This window comes from Nicotiana tabacum, chromosome 22 (assembly GCF_000715075.1).
Source record: "Nicotiana tabacum cultivar K326 chromosome 22, ASM71507v2, whole genome shotgun sequence".
In the NCBI taxonomy this organism is placed as follows: domain Eukaryota; kingdom Viridiplantae; phylum Streptophyta; class Magnoliopsida; order Solanales; family Solanaceae; genus Nicotiana; species Nicotiana tabacum.
The window spans coordinates 105508309-105522158 of record NC_134101.1 but is presented as its reverse complement, the minus strand read 5'-3'; positions in this window follow the sequence as shown (position 1 = coordinate 105522158).

The following is a 13850-nucleotide window of genomic DNA, read 5'->3' as shown; positions in this document are numbered from 1 at the left end:
AGTGAGAGGATAATAAGAAAAAACCACTAAGGTCCAAACAGGTTTGGCACAAGGCCCAAATATGGCATTCAACCCAAGTTATAGAAATTCTTTCTAAATCACATAAGTATCATATAGTTTCAGTCAAATACGCAACTTTATAATTGCTACAGGATGGACCAAGTCACAATCCCCAATGGTGCACGCCCACACGCTCGTCACCTAGCATGTGTGTCACCTCAAAATAGTAAAACAATGTGAAATTCGGGGTTTCATACCCTCAGGACTAGATTTACAATCATTACTTACCTCAAACCGGTCAAACCCCTACTCCGCGATGCTCTTTCCCCTCGACTCAGCCTCCAATCGCTATGAATCTTGTCCAACCATAACAACACCATCAATATACGCTAATGGGATGAATTCCACAAGGAAAACTATCAAATTAGGCACAAATCCCGAAATCCGGCCCTTGGGCCCACGTCTCGAAATCCGACAAAATTACAAAACTTGAAAGCCCATTCACTCACGAGTCCATACATATGAAATTTATCAAAATCCGACCTTATTTTGTCACTCAAATCCTCAAAAATCCACTCTCCAATTTCAAGACCGAAATTCCCAAATTTCTAGCTCAACTTCTCAATTAGATGATGAATAAAATCATAGATTCATAAAATTTAAACCATTATAGGTTAGAATCACTTACCCCAACGTTGCTCCTTCAAATCCCTTAAAAATCGCCTCTCCCCCGAGTTCCTCAAGCCCAAATCGAAAAATGGAGAACAAAATCTCGAGTTGGGGTTTCTGCCCAGCAAAATCTCACATGCGGTCACATTTCCGCTTCTGCCGCACCTGGAAAATTTCCCTCGTAGGTGCACAACTCACTTACTGCACCATATCCACATCTGCGGCCCCTAAATCGCACATGTGACCTCGCAGATGCGGCCAATCTTTCGCATCTGCGGTCCAGCCCTAGATTTCCGTATATGCAGTCCTCCTAACGCATATGCGGCCTCGCACCTACGATTCCCACTTCGCAAGTGCGGAAACATCAGAAGCAACAACTTCAATTGCATTATTCCTCATCCAAACTCTCCGTTAACCATCCGAAATCATCCCGAGGCCTCGGTACCTCAACCAATATTACCAACAATTCATATATAAACATACGAACATAGTCGAACCTTTGGATTACTTAAAACAACATCAAAATACCAAATCACCTTCGGATTCAAGCCTAAGAACTTCTAAATTTCCATATTCCACAAACGATGCCGAAACCTATCATACTTCGTCCGAATGACCTCAAATTTTGCACACACATCACAAATGACATTATGAACCTATTCCGACTGCCAGAATTACATTCCGACCCCGACATCAAAATTTCCATTGCCAGCCGAGAAATGCCAAATTTCCAATTTTGTCAATACAAGCATAAATCTACCACCTCCAAATCGCATTTCGGACGCGCTCCCAAGTCCAAAATCTCCAAAGGAGCTAACCAAATCATAAAAATCTAAATCCGAGATCGAACACTAAAAAGTCAAAACTTGGTCAAATCTTTCAAATTTAAATCTTCAAGCTGAGAATTGTTCTTCCAGATCTATTCCGATTATACTAAAAACACAACCACCGATTTAGATAAGTCATAATACATCATACGGAGCTAGTCATGCCCGAGAACTGGCGAGCGAAATGCAAATGCTCAAAATGACCGGTCGGGTCGTTTCATCCTCCCCCACTTAAATATACGTTCGTCCTCAAACGTGTCCAAAGTTGTCCCAAAGCTGACAAATCGCCATGAATCCTCACCATGCACATACCCGGGGGTGATCCCATGTCACCCTATCCCATAAACCTTAGAACCAAATTTCCACTTCTAAAATTGTCTATAAGATCAAAATCTCACATCGATACACTGTATAAGTCTGAACAAGTTGTATCAGACCATATCTGTAACCCAAGATGTAATCACCTGATATACCACATAACTCAAACACTCGTAGTGATAACTTCTACTCAAAACAGCTGCTCAAACAACCCAATATCGGTAATAAACCTCTTATCAAACAAGGCCTCATTCCAACACATTCGTATAATGCCAATGATGAAAGAAAACACGTAGAAATCATAACCATTCCTCAGATCAACCAGTCATGGAGTTCCCTCTCTTTCTGCAAGGGCTATAATAAATTTCTAAGCCGAACTTAGATATTATCCTTCCAACATTCTGAAATCGAATCTGACAGTATTCATTTTAGGTCTAGTGACCTCATCTCATCCAACACAACTACCCTGGTGACATGATACATTGATACAATCTAAAGCCTCAACTCGTGCAATCTGCGCACCAATAAGAAACAATCCAACTGTGCTCAAATCATGGAAAATGACTCAAATGAGAGAATTGTACCGTAAGCTCATTTGTGCCACCACAACACGATGCTAAAAACCCATTATACACCGTGGAACCAGAACACCCGAATCTAACTCGAAAGATCAAATCTCCACATAACTTCATTGCAATGCGCGACCCTTTCCAAACACTGGTCCACATGAATCACCTCAAGTCACGATGCTCAAAATCATCAACCACGTGCAATTTGATGTCCAGTACCAAAAGTGAATCACTAAACCCACGGAAAAGCAAATGACGCAATGCCATACCAGTCCTAAAGAACATATCCAATGCGCAATAAATCATGCAACACCCAAATACCCGTCTCACTCATACTCCGTTATAAAGCCCAAATAGAACAATATCATTTGTGCATAAAATCAATGAATCACAACTCCTCACAACACGGAAAGGTAACTCATAGATCACTTCAGAACACGAATAATCTCAATGGCAATCGATCGTCACATTCCTCAACAATAGCTATTTGGAGTCAACAAAGCCGACTTGATGCAGAACACACATCTGTATTGGCCCACCAATGAACCCCTTATCAAGGAGTTCCTGAAGCTGCTCTTTCAACTTCTTTAACTCCACCACGATACTGTGGAATAGAAATGGGATGGGTGCTCGGCACTAAATCAATAACCCTGTCTGGCGGCATGCCCGGCAGGTCCACAGAAAACACATCCAAAAACTCCCTCACCACCGGAACTGAATTAATGGTAGGAGTCTCTGCACTGACATCCCTCACGAAGGACAAATAAGAAAGACAACCCTTCCCAACCGTCTGCTGGGCCTTCAAAAATGAAATCACTCTACTGGGAACATAATCCATTGAACCTCGCCACTCAATCTGTGGCATCCCTGACATAGCCAACATCACCATCTTAGCGTAATAGTCCAGAATAGAATGACATGGAGAGAATCAATCCAAACCCAATATCACATCAAAAATCTACCATACTAAGCAACAAAAGATCCACTCGGGTCTCCAAACCCCCAATAGTCACTACACAAGACCGATATACGCAGTCCACAACCACGACATAACTTGTTTATGAGAACTTCCAGTCTCCAAATCCATAAAGCACCTAAATCACTATATATGATCCCAACTCCACCACTCGTACATCTAACGCATTTCTGATACTCGATCATTCCATGAGAGATACTCCCAAAATTCTTCTGTGCCACCAAGCAACCTCGAATATCAACAGTCGATCAAACAAGAGAGTGTCACCATACTAATGAAGTATCCTTAACTCAAACACATTGCCCTTTCTGAAATGTATACCCTCATCAAGCCACACCAATTAGTAATATCATTTACCTAGTCATTTAAAGTTGTCCATGCTGCCTAAGAATTTATATCCTTCCTTTCAGAACTGAATTGTGACCTTACACATGCAAATCTCAACCTTACACAACATACTGCATATGCCATGCCATCTTATGATAAATATGAGAACTTCATAATCCATTCCGAGCCACAAACAACTACATACTCAACTAGCCAAGAACCTTCCATTTGATCCCATCTAGAAGAAAATCACGATACATCACATGTTCCTCATGCCAGTAGAAAATATACATCCCTAACCATGGTAGGAACTATCAAACACTCTCTGAATCCCATTTGCACAAAACCAAACCGCCACGACTGAATCCTTCTAACTCAACCAAGCTACGCAGGTCACCAAAAACCCAAGAGCATTACCACGAAACACCTGTAGAAACTCATTACCTCATAAGCGCCCAAAGAACTAATCATATCCCTTACCATGCCGATCTAACCTACTACCAGGTTATCCTATTTATCCAAGTTCCTTCTGAATTACCTTCAAATTGATACTTTCCCCTCGCTATAATACTATAATCATCAACCCCGACTCACCACGTGAGACCCAAGCATAAAACCACACAGTCTAAGGCTCATAATCTGCTGAACACTCTCTTAAATATCCCCAAAAGTACCATATTAAAAATACTTACCTTGAAGAGACTTCCTGCGAATCTAAAGTCATTACCTTAACCTTCTTGATACTGATATGTAGAATCCATAATGATATAGAAATGCCACAAGTGTTGACACCATCCACTGTAAACCTCAACTTCTAGCCAAATAAACATCCAGAAGATCTCCAATCACTACATGTAAATCTTGAATCCTTTAAAACCATTCTCAGGAGTCATCCACTCTACTCAAGTTTCAATTAAATTGATCAAACGAATCGAACGACATGTGCCACATTAGTACAGCAACACCTAAGGAAGTAACCCATCCTTCTAAGCAGCCGAGTGATATCCTACTCCATACGCGTTACATTCCTTACAATAACAACTAATTCATCCAATGTTTCTCACATACCCACAAAAGCATAACACAACCCATATCCAAAATTTCTTTACTCGAGTCATCCTCGATCTCAACCTCTGTAAGTCACAACTGATTTGCTAGTATACCTCAAACTGAAACTAATACGACACTTAGCCGCATAATCAACTTATCAATAGCAAACTCCCCCACTTGGTTCAATGCCCTAGGTCAAAACACACACAGAAACTCATAATGACCATACTTTATTACTGCCATAATACTATAGCGAGAGTAAACTAAATCCTTCATAAGCTCGTGCAACACAAACTATCTAGTACTTCAAATCATCTGCAAATCTCGCATTCACTCTCTTAACAGACAAGCCCACTCTCATAAGCGATCCAAACTCAAACTACAGCACATCTAATTCACTTGTAAAAGGGGACTTCCAACAAACAACATAGGGATCACACACCCTCAGGACACCCCGAAGAAGATAACCCACCTGCTTCGCCTCAAACTAGCATCATTTTATACCCTTTTGTCATCATAAACATCATGCAATCACTTAATCTTCAAGAGCCTGAACTCATACCATGACATGAAATATACTTCACTCCCCAACTAAACAACATGAAAAGATCTTTCTACACACCTATAACTCGGGGCTATACATCAAATCAAGATGGAAATCAAACACCAAATAGTTCTTTCTACCCTCAAGCAGACCCTTCTCGTCACATTCAAATAATATGAACACATCTAGCAGTCATATTATACTCATCACGTAGCTATCCAGCCACAAACCCCACTGGTAAGGAAACTACCAGACATATAAATCTAAAAGCATGTGCTCACACAATCAACACCTCAATGCTCAAGCTACAGTCAAGACCCAGTCTCAAGTCCTCCAGATTGTCCCACCATCAACATTTTGAAATAACATCTCGCATTTCATCCATGGAATCACAAGCCGTTAATGTATAGTTGATACCGAGCGCTCATGTGCGCATACAAACGTGTGGAATGAATTCAAAGAGTCACATTTCAAGCTGAATCAATGTCGCACGATAATAATTCAAGAATGTCGGATTTCCTAAAGGTTCTGCAGCCTCTCGAAGATAGGTACAGACGTCGTCGTACCAATCCACGAGACTCTACTAAACCTGCTCATGAATCATGAGACCAATGTAACTTAGGCTCTGATACCAACTTGTCACGGCCCAAATCTACCATGTCGTGATGGCGCCTATCGTGGTACTAGGCAAGCCGACACACTAACAAAACCAATCAATATATTCATTCTGAAGATAAAATCAAAGTTATTTAACAATAAACCTTCATAAAGTGATTAAATCAAAACAACAGTGCGGAAAGAAAGCCCAACATCGGGGTGTCACCAGTCATGAACATCTACAAAGGACTGTCTGATAACACTAAGATATATACAGACTGGAAAACAACTAATAACAGTCTATAGGAAGACAAGAGGGAGAAGAGCAGGGTTGCAATTGTCGTGCAGCTACCTTACTAACTCCAACAAATCCGCGATGGACGAAAACCCAAAGTAATATGAGTACACTGACTTAGTAAGTCATAAAAGTAAATAAAGATTGAGTAGTAGTGACAAGCAATAAAACATATATAATTCATATCATAGAATCTCAATAGAACAAAACAAGCTTTTAAATCAGTATATGAATCAAATCATCTCGTTTAAAAATCCGATTATCGGCAAAAATCATTTGATGATGTGTAAAAACCATTTCAAACATCTTTCAGTAGTTTTCAAATGGGGTGATAAAACAGTGAGTAAAAATGATGAAAACATAGCCAGCCCCTCGGGCAAAAACTCACTCGTATATAGCCCCTCGGGCAACATAAATCATAAACAACCCCTTGGGCAACATAAATCATAAACAGCCCCTCTGGCAATCATCATTGTCACTCATATACAATCCTCTCGGGCATATCTCACAATCACTCGTAAACAGCCCCTCGAGCATAACATGAGTCAAGAATCTCTGGGCTGCTAGCCCTCATCACTCACTCTCATTGGGTACCCGCACTCACTGGGGGTGTACAGACTCCGGGGGGCTCCTACAGCCCAAGCGCTATAACAAGCCACCTTGTGGCATAAATCAATCAGGCACTGGGCCTCATAACAAGCCATCTCGTGGCATAAATCAATCAGGCCCTCGGCGTCACAAAATCATGAATCAGTAACAACATGCTACGGCGTGTAGCCCGATCCCATAAATATCCTCACAAGAACAGGCCCTCGGCCTCATTCAGTCATAACCATTCAAACCACTCGGGCTATCAGTAAAAATAGGGTGCTCAGCCAAAATAACATTTTTTATATGCATCAAAACGAGTAATAAAAACTGAGTTTATGAAATCAGTAACATAGCATGACTGAGTATAGATCTTAGAACAAAAACGGTAAGAGGATAATAAGAAAAGACCTCTAATGTCCAAATAGCTTTGGCACAATGCCCAAATATGGCATTCAGCCCAAGTTATAGAAATTATTTCTAAATCACATAAGTATCATATAGTTTCAGTCAAATACGCAACTTTATAGTTGCTATGGGACGGACCAAGTCACAATCCCTAATGATGCATGCCCACAAGCTTGTCACCTAGCATGTGTGTCACCTCAAAATAGTAAAATAATGTGAAATTTGGGGTTTCATACCCTCAGGACTAGATTTACAATTATTACTTACCTCAAGCCGGTCAAATCCCTACTCCGCGATGCTCTTGCCCCTAGACTCAGCCTCCAATCACTCCGAATCTAGTCACACCCATAACAATACCATCAATATATGCTAATGGACTGAATTCCACAAGGAAAACTATCAAATTAGGCACAAATCCCAAAATCCTTCCAAATCCAGCTCTCGGTCCCACGTCTCGAAATCCAACAAAATTACAAAACATGAAAGCTCATTTACTCACGAGTCCATACATATGAAATTTATCAAAATCTGACCTCATTTGGTCACTCAAATCATCAAAAATTCGCTCTCCATTTTCAAGCCCTAAATTCCCAAATTTCTAGCTCAATTTCTCAACTAGATGATGAATAAAATCATAGATTCATGAAATTTTAACCATTATAGGTTAGAATCACTTACCCCAATGTTGTTCCTTCAAATCCCTTGAAAAATCGCCTCTCCCCCGAGTTCCTCAAGCCCGATATCGAAAAATGGAGAACAAAACCTAGAGCTGGGGTTTACTGCCCAGCAAAACTGCACCTGCGGTCACATTTTTGCTTATGCCGCACCTGCGGAATTTCCCTCGCAGGTGCGGAACTCACTTACTGCACCATATCCGCATATGCGACCCCTAAATTGCACTTGCGACCTCGCAGATACGGACAATACTTTGCATCTGTGGTCCAGCCCTGGCCTTCCATTTCCGCATTTGCGGTCCTCCTAGCGCACTTGCGGCCTTGCACTTGCGCTTCCCACTCCGCAAGTGCAGAAACATCAGAAGCAGCAGCTTCAGATGCATTAATCCTCATCCAAACTCTCTGTTAACCATCCAAAATCATCCTGAGGCCCTCGGGACCTCAACCAATATTACCAACAAGTCATATATCATTATACGAACATTGTCGAACCTTCAGAACACTCAAAACAACATCAAAATACCAAATAACCCTCGAATTCAAGCCTGAGAGCTTCTAAATTTCCATATTCCATAAACGGTGCCGAAACCTATCATACTTCTTCCGAATGACTTCAAATTTTGCACGTACGTCACAAATGACACTATGAACCTATTCCAACTCCCCAAACTCCATTCCGACCCCAACATCAAAATTTCCACTACCGACCGAAAAATACCAAATTTTCAATTCCGCCAATTCAAGCCTAAATCTACCACGAGCCTCTAAATTGCATTCTGGACGCACTCCCAAGTCCAAAATCGCCGAACAGAGCTAGCCAAATCATAAAAAATCCAAATCCGAGATTGAACACTAAAAAGTCAAAACTTGGTCAAAATAAAGCTTTAAGCTGAGAATTGTTCTTTCGGATTTATTCCGATTATTCTGAAAACCACAACCGCCGATTTACATAAGTCATAATACATCATTCAGAGCTAGTCATACCCGAGAACTAGCGAGCGAAGTGCAAATGCTCAAAATGACCGGTCGGGTCGTTACATATGTATGTATGTATATATATATATATATATATATATATATATATATATATATATATATATATATATATATATATATGTATATGTATATGTATATGTATATGTATATATATATATATATATATATATATATATAGTGTGTGTGTATATACATATATATATATATATATATATATATATATATATGTAGATATGCTCGTAATAAAGGGAATAGGGACTCGGGAACTGCGAAGTAGATCCATGAAGTGCAGCTCACCCTAAGTCTTCGTGAGATCTCCTAGCCCAATCGGGAAGCTCTATTAAGACCAACCTCAGAATTTGCACAAAAATATGTGTAGAAAAATATTATAAGTACACCACAGTCGATACCCAATAAGCATCAAGTCTAACCTCGAAGAAGTAGTGGTGAGGCTAGATGTTTCGGAATACTGACCACCAACAACAACAACAGCCTAGTATAATCACATAAGTGGGGTTTGGAGAGGGTAGTGTGTCTGCAGACCTTACCCCTACCCTGAGCTTCTGAGTACTTACCATACATATATAATAATAGAATAAGAACTAAAATAGTGATTAATTTTATGAATATTAGGAACCACAAATATCAACAGTTGAAAGGCTTCAAGCGTTCTTTCTAGTATAGAAATAACCCTATCACTTCTTAGATACAATAATGAAAGATGATAAGCTATAATAACGGAGCAAGGACTCCCAATTACCATAAAAGGAAATCAAGTAACAATTTGCAATGAAATAAATACTTCAAATCAAATCAATAATAAGAAAACATGCTCAACCGGTACAAGATCTGTTTACCGTGAAAATGGTAACAACAATTAAATTTGTAAATGGGATTCTAAAAATATGTGATCTATTCCCGAGCTAGTTGTTAGAGCAGTCGATGCTAAGAAAGTGAAGCTTAACGATGAAATGCGAGCTAAAACAAGACAGTAATCAAACTGAAGGGGCTTATTGCCCGGATGCAAAGCCGGTCGATAAGGACCTCGGGGTCGGGACTCAAATCGAGCTCGAGCTATCGGGGGAAACCGGGAATAGGATAAAAATTAAGTATACGATCAAGCAAGGCTCTTTACGTCCAAAGTTAAGCAATATAGCATGAAATAAGTAAGAAGACAATAGATGTTAAAGCGGCCTCGAGCCAATGAGAACGAACAAAATAGGAGAAAGAGACAGAGAGATATTATTGCTTTAGTGGAGAAATGGAGCAACATCAGCCCTTTACAAAGTGGTATGGGTTGCCCTTATATAGGCGAGGGAATACGGTATGGTACAAATACGTGGAGATTAAACACAAAGTACGAAGATGGGATAGTTTGACAGGATGCCTCAACATAGGCTCTGGACAGGCCAAGCCTGTTAGATGTAGCCATGTGCCTTGGGGGCTTCCTTCTTCATCCTGACTTCAGTCTTCGTTTCCTCCGAGTCGGGCTCCGACGAGCCTTGAGGTCGGAAATTTGGTCGTGGCCTCCTGCCCTCGAGGTCCCAAGGCATGCTTCTGAAATGTCCCAATAGTGAGAAATCGAGTCTTCTAATTTTGCCGTATACAGATAGTCTTCGCGTTTCTCATAACTAAGAGATGGGAAATGATTCTGACACTTTACTCCTTGAGCTTGTTTTGGCGATGCCATATCGATGTTGCGACTTCTCGCGTGAGTTTTGCGGTAATTGGACATCCACGGGATCGTGCTTTTCAACTTCATTCATTGCACTCCTAATTATCGTTTTTCAAGATTAAGGTATCGACGTTGGTTCGATTTTCCATGGATGCATTAACTGCGTCCGTCGGTCAACCTTCCAAAGCCTAGATGATCGTGACGTAATCCTCTATAATGGGGGTGCCTTGGCATTGCTCTTCCTATCTCAGTGCTTCTGTTGGCTCACTTGCCTTTCCCTTCTTATCATCTTCTTTCACCCCTAAACATCATGCTAGGGGCTCATGACCTTAAGTCCGTTTGGAGAAGTTTCCTTAGACTGTGTTGTGGCCTTCTACCGGGGCTTCCCTTCGTCGAACATAAACATGTTGTTCCGCTATTGTTGCAGTCATCGGTATGCTGGCTCTTGCTACTGCTGCTGGGCCGAGGTGATGATGGACGGGTAGTCGGTTTCTCCCTTATGTAGATAGTTATTCGGATTATGCACCGCTGCTCATTCTCCTACCCAGGCCTGGTGCGGCACTTCGTCCCTAGGGCTTTTACAATTTGTAACGACCCCTCGAGGGCTGCTTGTATACAAACTTTTATGAATAAGAATATACCTCGTTGATTTCTGTTTTCCTTACTTTTGTATGCTTTTGTACCCTATAAGGCACTTTAGATGCTTTCTTTTATTTGTTGGCCGCTGATATCAGGCTTGGGCGTGGGCGTCTATCCCGGTCTTCTGCTGATCAGCATGGCTCTCTTCCAAACCCATCGTCGTACTTCGGACCAATGTTGGATCGATCTGATAGGTCCGGGCTATCGAGGCCCTCCGAGTTGTATGGAGATCATGCGTCGATTTCTGGGGCCTTCGGGAATGCTACCCTGGATGAAGGTCATCTTTGGGTATCCAGGGGTCCCTATTAATCTTGATGTAGATAGCCCTTTTGGAATGTATAGGATATACTTCTGCTGAGGAGTTTGCCTGTATTCGGGCGCTTCCCCAGACCTTCGTGGAGCTTTTGCGATCGGAGCTTCCTGTGTTTATTCCTCTTTTTAGAAAGAGGGGATCACGAGACCAGGTACTCGCCTTGCATCAAATGTTGGCGCTTAAGGCTTTCCGATGTCCGACTTCTTTGGACTGGGGGTTCTTGACGTAGAGTGTTATCTTGAACTCGGAGATAATACGAATGGCCCTTCGAATCTTGACTTCTCGTCGAAGGATGCTTTATGAATTAGGTATTGACCCATTGATCTATATCGAGGATGTTGGCTTCCCGGGGCTTGCCTCGGGCAGGCGAGCCATCGCTGCTTCTCGTATATATATGGGGCGGCTACAGCTTTTTCGCAAAACTTCACTATTTTTAGACAGCCGCCTTTCTGCTTTGGCATGGGGTACTTCATCTCTTTAGGTGCAAAAGATGTTGGTGTGCGCCCTTGCTTTGACCTATTAGTTTCACCATAGTCATGGAAACCATTTTGGGGCCGATCTGGAAGGGGACGGGGGGTGCTGCTCCTGGTGCTCAGGAACCGAGGGAGTTTACTCTGGAGATGGTATCCTTGATAAGAGGGGAACACTTGGAGATGGCGAGGAGATACTACAGGTGGAGCGAGGGGATAACACTGTAGGTGCTTTCCCCAGATGAGGGCATTACAGACTCCACCAATGGATTCTTGAGCGTATACCTATACCCTTTCACATTTGGACCCCCTGATAGGGTTGTGCTTGATTTTTGCTTGAAGTATCGGGTTACCCTGGCACAGATTCATCCATCGTTTTGGTGAACGACGTTGATGATGAGGTTCTTCGTGAAGAAGGTCGGGCTTGAATTCACGCTTGATCACCTTGTCGAGCTATATCGGCCCTTCCATCATCGGGCCCTGCTAACTCTGAGGTGTTGTTCGTCCATGCCCTTTGCTATTGATGACGAAGAAAGTGGGGATCTAGAGTGGGCCAGTTGGTTTATCCGGGTCCAGATGACCGACATTATCCCTGTGGAGTTTTTGCCACAACCAGAAGGATGGAATTATGCACGCGAGTGAGGCATTTGGGCTTTTTTAGGTTTTACCTATAGCGAAAATCAGCTGAGTAATAATGTTGTCTCCCTTGTTGCAGTAACTTCATGGACACCGGGTGAAGTCCATGATCTGCCTGGCTGGGTCCGGAAGCTGGTGACCCATTCGTCCTGCGATGAGCACAGGTGGCGAGCTGTACTTTGTACCGGATGGGGAGCATAGTACCAAGGTATGTGTGTATGCTACCTTTGCCTTGCCTTCGCAGACCCGAGGTAATATTTTCCCATTCCATTTCTGCTGGATTCGTCGTTTGCAGATATCGGGCGGTTCCTTGGGATGAGGCACCCGCAGTGTGACAGAGCCTTTAGTGGTGCTGGTCGGGCTCACATTTCTGAGAAAGGGGCGTCGCCTAGGTCTGCTGCTCCCAGAGTGCCTGATCCCCGGCCGGTGGTTCCATTGAGCGAATACGTCGTGCCCGAGGTTGGTTCTTCTAGGGCCGCAGGGGCATGATCAATAGGAGTGTGTTCGAACTTCGAGAAAGTCTGTCGGCTTCACTTTGTGGTGAGTTTATGTATAGTTTCCCTGTGCCCCGAGTCCTCCTCCCTCTATTGAACCTTCCTTGTGCAGGCCTGTGATAGGCTTAGGTCTGAGCTGCTCCGTCAAGGGGCCAAGCTTCAGAAAATTCTGGATGAGGGCGAATCCCTTAGGTTCCTTAGCGATGAGAAGGAAGTTTAGCTACACCAATGGCGACATGAGGCGTACCAGAGCTCAAACTATGAGAGCTATTTGATGAAGCAGGTAACTTCCTATATTACGTGCTTCGCTCCTTTCTAACCTTAAGGCTATACCCTTTTGTTGTATCAGTTGCAGAGGAAGGCGGAGGACTTGGAGTACCTCAAAGGCAACGTCAACCATGTCAGAGTTGCATGAGGGGAGCTAAAACCTCAAGTGCAGGCTCGAACTTTGGATAAGATGAGTGCCTTGGCTAAGGTTCCTGCCTTCGAGGTCCAACTCCGCTTGACTCATGACAACGCCAAAGTTCAAGCAGATATGATTGGGAAACTTGAATCTGATCTCTTGAAGGTCAGAGTTGAGATAATTGATGTCCGGGTAGAAGCGGCACTAAGCCGAACCAAGGCTAAATGTGATAAGGCGATTCATATGAAGGATGCTGCTGGTGCCCAAGCTGAGCTGAAGCGAGTCCTTGACCGGGGGAAGAGGATCGAGGAATATGTTCGTTGTAGATCCTGAAGAGAGGTACTCGAGGAGGTCAGTGCAAGAGGTTTCATCCTCTCGGGGG